The sequence below is a fragment of the Triticum aestivum genome, chromosome 2B (assembly GCF_018294505.1).
Source record: "Triticum aestivum cultivar Chinese Spring chromosome 2B, IWGSC CS RefSeq v2.1, whole genome shotgun sequence".
Classification (NCBI taxonomy): Eukaryota; Viridiplantae; Streptophyta; class Magnoliopsida; order Poales; family Poaceae; genus Triticum; species Triticum aestivum.
The window spans coordinates 414,005,158-414,014,661 of NC_057798.1; the positions used below are offsets into that span (position 1 = coordinate 414,005,158).

Below are 9,504 nucleotides of genomic sequence, written 5' to 3' on the forward strand. Positions count from 1 at the left end.
GGGACTACCTCGCACGAACCTGATACAAACAAACCGTGAGATGTATGTAATTGAATGATTTATGTACTCAAGCATCAACCCTACTGTCTTGAACTTTAACAATAGGCCAATCAGAATCAATATGGTCCAAGTAAGCAATAGCCCTTATCTAATATAGGGAATACACAACATAGAAAGCATCACATGAGAGGTAAGGTGGTATACAGAGAAATGCATATTCTTGTCAGCCGAGTAACCAAATCAAAGAAAACTATCTTTGCATTCATTATTCCGTCAAGCATGAATAGCCACCCTAAAGCAAAGTTTGTTTTCATACACAAATTGAGAAGCCACCAAATAATATATGAGCATAAAAGTGCCTTGGCGCGCGTTGCCTGGCTCGGCACGGTGACTCGCCGTCTAAAACTTCAATATAACAGAGCGTTTAGAACATCCAAAGGAAATTAGAATAACCGCTGAGAATAAATGTGTTCAGTATATATCACAAACAATACAAAGATATATCAAAAGCAAGGTATAGTTGTTGCACAGGATAACTGAGTTTAATATAGGGCATGCAGATCAAATATATACCAAAAGAACAGTGTAGTTGTTGCCCAGGATAGCCGCAATTTCACTGCAGATCATAAAGTTGAAATTTGTACCAAAAGCAAGGCGCAATGTTTACTGAGGACAACTAATTTGCATCGAGTAGTACAAAACATAAGGAGATAAATTCTATAAACATAGCCAAGTAGTTCATATCAGCAAGTGTAAGAATAAGTGTTACAGGAGATGTTGTATCTGCTTATAAACACAATGAGATAACAAACAATTGGAAACGATGTTCTGGAAACATCGATATCAACGGTACCTTATAGCTGATCATTATTGATAACTCTACTTTCTCTTTCCAAGTTCTGAGGCAAAGCTAATTAGTATTGGATAATACTTGACAGGCTTCATCATCCTACTGATAAATATGAAAACTCTATAAATAATATCATTAGCTCATGAACTTGGGCACTATGCATGCTCCACCTGCGCCGTTGCTGTTATTATCACTAACTGAACCTGGCACATGCTCAATCATACCAGCTGAAGACAACAAAATCACCTTACCAAGGTAGATAACATCTGAAGCCTGTCTCTGTGACTAAAAGTAAAATCTTGATAGCTCGCCAAAGTCTGACTACAAAATTAGTAAAAATGAACGTTACCACAAAAATGATGTGTAATTCTACCACAAAAATAATGCATGTAAGTACAACTCAGGGGACCTCATACGTCAGTCTTGACCAAAGCAAGCATTCCTCTTCAAAGAATTATTATAGAAGTTGCACATCACATATATCGGAGGAATGCACAGAACAAATGGGATGCGAGAAACATGGCTCGCAGAAGTTCCGGTGATAAAAACACACGGTTCGACAGTTCAGCAGCTGCTCAGATAACCGAATCATCTAATCTACCCACAACCTAGCGCTAGCAGTTGGCAGCTAATGCTATTCGCAGTTAACCAAGAGAGTATCTTGTGAAAATACATTAATTGCATGTCAATGATAATGAACTTCTGACGATATCAATTAGTCATCCACACTATATGGGCACACCACATGAAGTAAATTTTGTGTTTATATAGACAGTCATCGAAGAAGAAACAGGGAGGAGCGAGCTGTGGTGAGCTAGCCGTAGCCTCCTCTTGGAGAGGACGATGGTCTGGTCATTGAGCTTCTTCCAGGCGCCATCCATGAAGCAGATCCCAACGATCGGTGGACTTCCTGCCGCTGGCCAGGTGGCACTACTTATCCACGCTAAGGAGCGACTTGTAGCATCTAGTGGCTGGAAATGATTCACAAAATAATATGAGTTTAAACTGGTACAATATATTTCATTGAAAGTTTCAGAAGCATGGTCTGTTATTGTTTAACTTGTTGTTCTCTGCTTTTAGTACTGCATCCTCATGTTGGGTGTGAACAATAGACCCCGGGGTTCGCCCTCGGAGACAATAGGCAAATGGATGCCATCAACGGCTACGCAGAAACATCATGGTCCCCAGTAATGGAGGGTGGCGTGATGGTGGAAGTAGCGCTAAACCCGCCTGACAGCTAGTGTGTCCTCTTCATCCCGTTTGTGAATTAGTGAGGACTAAGATGAGATAGAGAGCGTGGCGTGAGATGTCCTTGGCTGCTGGTCGTGCTTTCAGACAGTGTGTCTATCATAAGCTCATATAACACAGGGCAAAGATACAGATGTTCAGGCAGTACTAAGAGAAGCGCATAGTCAAAAGACAGTATACACTATATAGCTCATAGAGAAAAGTTTGACAACAATGTCGCTCCTTCTTGGTAGCCAGGTACTGCAAATGATGCATCGTATTCTTCATCATATTTGTAAAATTTTAGAGGAACAAACTACAGGGCACTGGAGCAGCATATTTTTTTCATTGTTTCCTTTGGTAGCAGAAAAGTAAAAATACCTTGTTGGGCCTCTCAAGTAGTAAAAGGCATCACTGCCCTTGCGTGCACATCATGGTTAAATTCGTTCAGAGCCTATTTTTAGAGGCTAAATCTATGGCTCTGCCCTTGAACCTGCATCATACAAAGGAACCACTTGTTAAAACAGTGCTACTATTATTTTCTGTTAAACCTGCCTACTAAAGTGGTGAGACATATTTTGCACAGATCATGTAGGTTAATTGCTTCTAGTGAGGAAAAGGTAAACAATCATGCCAGCCAAAGAAGACATCTTTAAATCTCTGAGTTGCATGTAAATCCATGGTAGACTTTTTCAGTGGAAAACTCCTGGAGTAGATATTCATGACAACAACTCACATATATGTATACCTGGTAGACTTTTTCAGGGAGAAAGAGGAGACCAAGGCGAGCACGTGATGGTTGGTGGCGGCCGGATTTGGCTGGGAGGCAGCCGTGAAGGAACCTGGTAGAATAAAGGAAAAAAACTGATTGATTAGCTCACATATATGTATAGTGGTAGATCCAACTTCCAAAGCTAAATGAATTGATAACATATCAATTGATGTTGCGGTCAAAGGTTATTAAGTTTTTATTTCCACAATCACAAGATACATATACATTAAATATTGTAACACACTAAAGCTTCTAGTTACTCACTCCGTTGCAAAACTGGAAATAATCACATACTGGTTCATGTAAGAACCACATCAATTATATCATCATGCTGCCAATAAATCCTGGTTCGCCTTGCTCTTCTCTTTGTTAAATTCATTTAGGCAAAAGACTGATGGTGGTTTCAATTTTCTCAGGACCAAAACATCATCCTCTTCTATACAAAAATATAAAGTAGCAACCCTATCTACAAAATCAAATTAAGTATACTTAAGAATGTAGAGTATCACAGTGTCAAGGAACTGCAGAAATGAGGCTCCAACGCTATACAAATGTGTCAAAAGAAGTAGTCACATACATGAAAAGTAACATATATGTATTCTGCACATGTAGTATTCTTATTATAAATAGGTATACTATATTTGTGAGACTTAGGTATTCTGTGATGGCCAGGTTATCAATGTAGATGCTATACAAACATGATGTGCGTGCGCACACGCGCGCACACACACACAATTTGCTGCTCGAGTTTCAGTCATGGCATACACAATTTGTATGCATCCAAAACCGAAGGTACAAATAGCAGGTAGATGAGAGGGGGAGCTCACCACAATTGTGTTGGGTGGGAGTTGAAGAGGGAGGTAGGGATGTTGGCCTTGGTACGATGGTGCCGTTCCCAATATTTTGGTCAAGCAGGCAATGCTAAGATCGGAAGCGCGCGTTGCCTGGCTCGGCACGGTGACCCAGTATCTTAAAACCTCGATATAACAATGCGTTTAGAACATCCAAAGGAATTAAAATAACCGAACAAAATAAATGTGTTCAGTATATATCACAAACACTACAAAGATATATCAAGAGCAAGGTATAGTTGCTGCCCATGATGACTGAGTTGAATATAGGGCATAGAGATTAAATATATACCAAAAGCAAAGTGTAGTTGTTACCCAGGATAACTGCAATTTCACTACAGATCATAAAGGGAAATTTTGTACCAAAAGCAAGCCAAATGTTTGCCGAGGACAACTGGTTTGTATCGAGTAGTACAAAACATAAAGACATAAATTCTATAAAATATTGCCAGGTAGTTCATATCAGCAAGTGTAAGAATAAGTGTTACATGATATGTTGTATCCGCTCATAAAAACAAGAGACAATTGGAAACGATGCTCTGGAAACATCAATATCTACGGTACGTTATAGTTGATCACTACTGATAACTCTACTTTCTCTTTCCACGTTCTGAGGCGAAGCTAATGCAATTAGTAGTGGACAATACTTGACAGGCGTCATCATGATAATATGAAAGTGAGAGCAACATATCATCCAGTTGATACTTGAGCAGGAAAATGATGCAACTACAGTATTATAGATAACTGTGTAATTTGCCTTCAGATTAACAACGTACATGAGTTATTTGGCTGACTAATTAGAAGTTCACGTCACTGATATTACACTTTCTAATAAAAATCACAATGAAGTATAATAATCCACACCCATATCGATAAATATGCAACTTAACATTCCCATGATTTAGCTACCTTTGGATTCAACAATGCAGTTCTTCAGTGTAAAGGGATAAACAGCATGCGAAAAGAAATATTCCAACAGAGAACAGTCTTGCATGGAAAATTAAATAAATGTATCTAACATTCGCCATTATTCACACATATTCAGGCATCCTCTTCCATCGCCACCAAACACAACCAGCAGAAGTCATTTAACAAAAAAGGCTCTGTGTGTAGCCATGAAAACAAAGCACATCATCTTAAAATACATCTGACAAACAGGTAATAACATCCAACCTTGCAATATATATGGACTTGCGGTATATATTACCAAAAAATACAGGTAATAACCTAGAAAGACACATAGGAGGCAACATGAGAACAACAATAGATGAATGTACAACTCAAATTTGATATGTGAGCAGTTCCTGCAAAATTGAAGAACACCACATCATGAGAAAACAAATGTAAATCTAGGTTAATTTTCACTAAAACAGAGAGAAAGCAAGATTTGGGGAGAAGACCTGGGGCACAAACAAGAAGTGGATCAGAAAAAGTTCAAGCACACAGTTTGAGGAATCATGGCGGACCAAATATCATGTTATTATCTATCCAACAAATAAAGATGTACTCTGAAGAACATTTGAGGAGTCAAAAAAAAGAAAAATATTTGAAAGGCCACTTAGCTAGCCTAGTACAGGAAGTCAGATTCAAACCAGGTTTCCTCCTAATCCATCCTCATCATATATTTCATCAGGGAAACATATATGATCTTTGGGGCTAGGACCTACCAAAGTCATATACTCTCTCAGTCCTACTCAAGTACCAAATTGAAAGCATGGTCACCAATCTTCTCTCATGAGACCTAGGGCCAAGTAATATATAAATCATCATGATCAATAGCAATAGGCTTTACTGACTGAAGAAAACTGACATGATCTTCAAGACCACATTTTCACCATGAATGAAATTTCATAAAAGGAAGATAGAAAAGCGAGGATTGCAGCTCAGGTCCATTCTCGCTCACTGACTGAAGATAACTGCCATAGTATGAACATACTCCCTCCGTCTGAAAATACTTGTCACCGAAATGGATAAAAGAGGATGTATCTAGACGTGTTTTTAGTTCTAAATACACTTCTTTTTGTTCATTTTGATGACAAGTATTTCCGGACAGAGGGAGTACATGATTCACCGGGTATTTCTATTTATTATTATGATTATCTCTTTCATTCTCGCTGCTGTAAGAGGTTTCATGGTCTGAGCAAGAAAATGTACATTGGAACTACTATCAGTTGGGCATTTGCAGGTTGCTTTTTCAGGGCAGAAGTGAAATTCCTACCAAAAAGTTAGCACTAGACAAACCCCACTAAACAACACTTTGATTAACAGAACTGCAACCACAATAGGTGTACAACCTCCATTTACTTCCTAACAAACCATGTGAGCGATTCAATCCCTAAGATAAATGAATAAGCGAATTATACAACCTCCATTTTCTTCCTAACCAACAATGTGAGCTAGCCATTCCCTATGATAAACGAATAAGCAAGGATTAACCAAACCAAACCAACAATGACACCATCGGGAGACCAAATCAACAACAGAAGCCAATAAACATCCTATCCTTTCCACACTCTTCCACATGCATCAATCCAACACAAACAAATCCAACCCTCTGTTTATCATGTGTGAATGGACAAACAACTCTCTGTTTCTTGGCAAACAAACCTGAAAGTGCCAACCAAAAACAAAAGAATAAATGGACACCGACTAATCAGACTAATTCAAATGTACCAGGAAAAACCAGACTAAACTGAAGGGCACATGTCTTATTGCATCCACACCTTCCTGACAATACACTATGACGAGCATGTTCTATCAAACAATCCTTACAAACTGACGCCACTATCAAAAAATTAAGATGCCTGAAATAAAGCTTTCTCTATTCGTAATAATATTTCTCCCAGAAATATTACAGTAAATATTACAGTCAGGCTACCTTGGAATAATTACATGACAGGGGGCATCAAGACATCATTATATCAAAATAAAGGAGAAAAACAGAACAGGAAAAGTTTTTCGAGTAATTACTACCTGAAATATCATGATAGTAATTTCGATTGTCCCTTGGTGCTCGACTATTGCCATTTACAATGGATTCATGACCAAAGATCCCTTGCCAACAGAACCGAGAGCAAACCTGAAAAATGACAAAAGCATTGGCAGCACTTCCAGCAACATAAATCACACTATTGTTGCATTCCCTGTTATAACTTTCAGACTGCTCTCCCACACGCGACTAATTCAGGCAATTAGATGGGAACTTAACTAAATAAAAAACATGACCTAGCGGACTATAGAACCTGAATTAATATTACGACAAACTAAATGCAAACGATGTTATATTGGCAGCAGAACATCTACAGTGGTTCCAGTTTCAGGTCAAAGCATTAGTAAGTATATGACCATAAGTATGTGACTGCTAATACAATGTTCAACGTAAGGGAAAAAACAGAACATCTACAGTGGTTCCAGTTTCATCACTGTCGGAAGACTCAAGTTCACCTTCTTCCTCTATCAGCTCCTTCCCTTTATCATTTGGAGCAATCTGAAACCTCGGCCTGCGACGATGCGCCTCCATGCCCGTTTCATCTATGAAAACTCTGCCTAGCAGCTCCGAACTCATTCCCTGCCTCAAATCTGCACAAGCCATATCAGAGGAACAAAATTAACTTAGTTATTTACTTATGCCACACACATGTTGTTGTGTTTGTCTTGCAGGAACTTACTGTTGGCTGGGGGTGCTAATATAGCTTGCTCAGGCTCCGGATCAACATACTCTTTTTCAACCTTTGCAACCACATATGCGAGTAAGGTGAACGCCACATGTTAATATCAAATTTGGTCAATAAGGCACATTTCAATATGCATGAACATTCTATCTGTCGTACTAACCGATCTCACCCGCACCGTTAGCCTGCTCATCGGGCTCATTATTCAGGTTGTTTACAACGCAATCAGTGGCTGCCACTTCACCCGTGACAACCTCTAGAGGGGGACTCCGAAACAGATGGTAACAAGATTGAAATCAGCTAGTGCCCAATGCTAATTGAAACTAAATGTCATCTAACGCGAAGATGCTCACTGAATTTCTATTTCAGCTACTGCTATGTCATCACTTCAACTGGAGCCATCATTATATGCATCTCATAAATCCATTCGGATGAATGCTCCTAATCGACAGTTATCGTTCTAATTTTGCTACTTGCTCACTGTATTTGATCCTAGGCACAAATTGAAACCAAACGGAAGGAAAGGAGAGGGGTCCCTCACCTAGCGAAGTGATTTTCAAGGGAGGCAACAGGCAAAAACAACAACGACAACGACTGGTGTAGGTGTCGTCATAAACATACTCGTATATGTGCGCCTAATCACATCGCTGGCATCTGTTACAATTGTCAGTGAGACATATATTAGATGACAGAAAAGTATATTGTACTCTCTCTCTCTCAACCAATATCAGTACCAAAGCTCTCTCTCTCATTTTCTAGTCAGTACAGATGCAAACCAATTTCAGTACAAAAGCACTACATCTCTCTTCTGTTCTTGCTCACCTCATATTACTCTTCCCTTCCTCACAAATAAAAATAAAGAATATACCCATTGTTGCCTTATCCTAAACCATGGCCACTCTGTCCCAGCGAATTTGTCAATATGCACACATATAAATCAAGCCCACTAATTTGTCCATATGCACACATATAAAACAAACTGAAGAGGAGTTATGAGCAGGAGTTAACAACAGGCTACCTAGCACTCTAGCAGATAGAGCTATCCCACTGTATCCTCTCAGATCGTGACACCTCTCGGAGCATAGTCGAAGACAAACCTCCAAAGGTTGAAGACAAACCTTCATAGGACAAATTGACCACCGCAACACGTATCCTTGCAACCAACCGGGAGCAGCAACCTCAAAAACAATAGATCAAGCCGCAAATCAGCCGAGAGAGAGGAAGAGAGAATGTGAGGGAGGGAGAGAAAGGGAGAGGAACTTGTGGCATAGGCATTTCACTCCTATGGTGCAGCAGCGGCGCGAGATGGGCAGTGAGAGGAACACGGAGGAGAAGGGGTGGGGGGTGGCGCTGGCAAAGGAAGTACTCGACACAGCGCCAAATATCGTTGGGGTTCAGCCTCAACCCGCAGGACCGCCGCCACCAACGCGCAGACGGGGGACATGCCGCTCCCGTCCGGCCCTGTAGACCGCTGGCTCAGAGGAATTGATCCCGCGAGGGGCCAATCCACTGGCCATGGGAGAGAAGGTGAGGGAATTGGGAGAGGGTGGGGGCCGGCGGGGATGGGGAGAGGGTGGGGGCGCAGTGGTGGTGGTGGTGGACGACGGCGACGACGCCTAGGAAGAGTACGGCGAGGGTCTGGCGGGCTGGGCGAAGGAGACGGCGGCGGCGGCGGCGCGGGGAGCTGCTAGGGTTAGGGGTTGGGTGGATGAGGCGTAGAGGAGGAGGAGGGACGAGCGAGTGCGGAACAACGGGAGGAGGCGGCGGCTAGGCCGGGCGCTGGGTTCTCCACGGGAGCCATTGCGTTTTTATACCCCATTATGCGAAATGACGGAAATGGCCTCGGCGGGGAATGGAAATTACACGTGGTGGCACGAACTGAAGGAACTATTCATTGCAACAGTTACCGCTCTCCGATTCGACGGGCGAGGTCGTCCGAAGGCTTGATCCGACGGCCCAGATCCGATCAAGCCACCCGATCCAACAGCCAGGGATCCCGAGCGGTGAGGAGCCGGGAGGATGGCTGTCGATCTTATTTCTCAATTAGCAGCGATCACTTGATATGTGAGCATCGCTACTGTTTACTCAATGGCACCACTGTTGGGCCAAGGTATTAGCACGCTGCTAGCTTAG

General features: G+C 41.4%; 1 long non-coding RNA gene across 13 annotated transcripts; it reads right to left on the bottom strand.

The window, feature by feature from the left end:
- Positions 1-1,289: 1,289 nt before the first annotated feature.
- LOC123045219 (uncharacterized) lies at positions 1,290-9,145 on the bottom strand. Of its 13 annotated transcripts, none has more exons than XR_006421147.1 (10): positions 8,632-9,145; positions 8,390-8,549; positions 7,913-8,025; positions 7,369-7,429; positions 7,145-7,279; positions 6,674-6,779; positions 3,677-3,818; positions 2,826-2,919; positions 2,459-2,570; positions 1,290-1,821 (listed from the first exon to the last, which is right to left on the bottom strand). It is a non-coding gene; the product is annotated as an uncharacterized lncRNA (long non-coding RNA). The 13 variants fall into 13 exon arrangements; XR_006421142.1 differs by adding an exon at positions 7,535-7,627 and having other exon boundaries at positions 8,390-9,145; XR_006421146.1 differs by adding an exon at positions 7,535-7,638 and having other exon boundaries at positions 8,390-9,145.
- Positions 9,146-9,504: the final 359 nt, after the last annotated feature.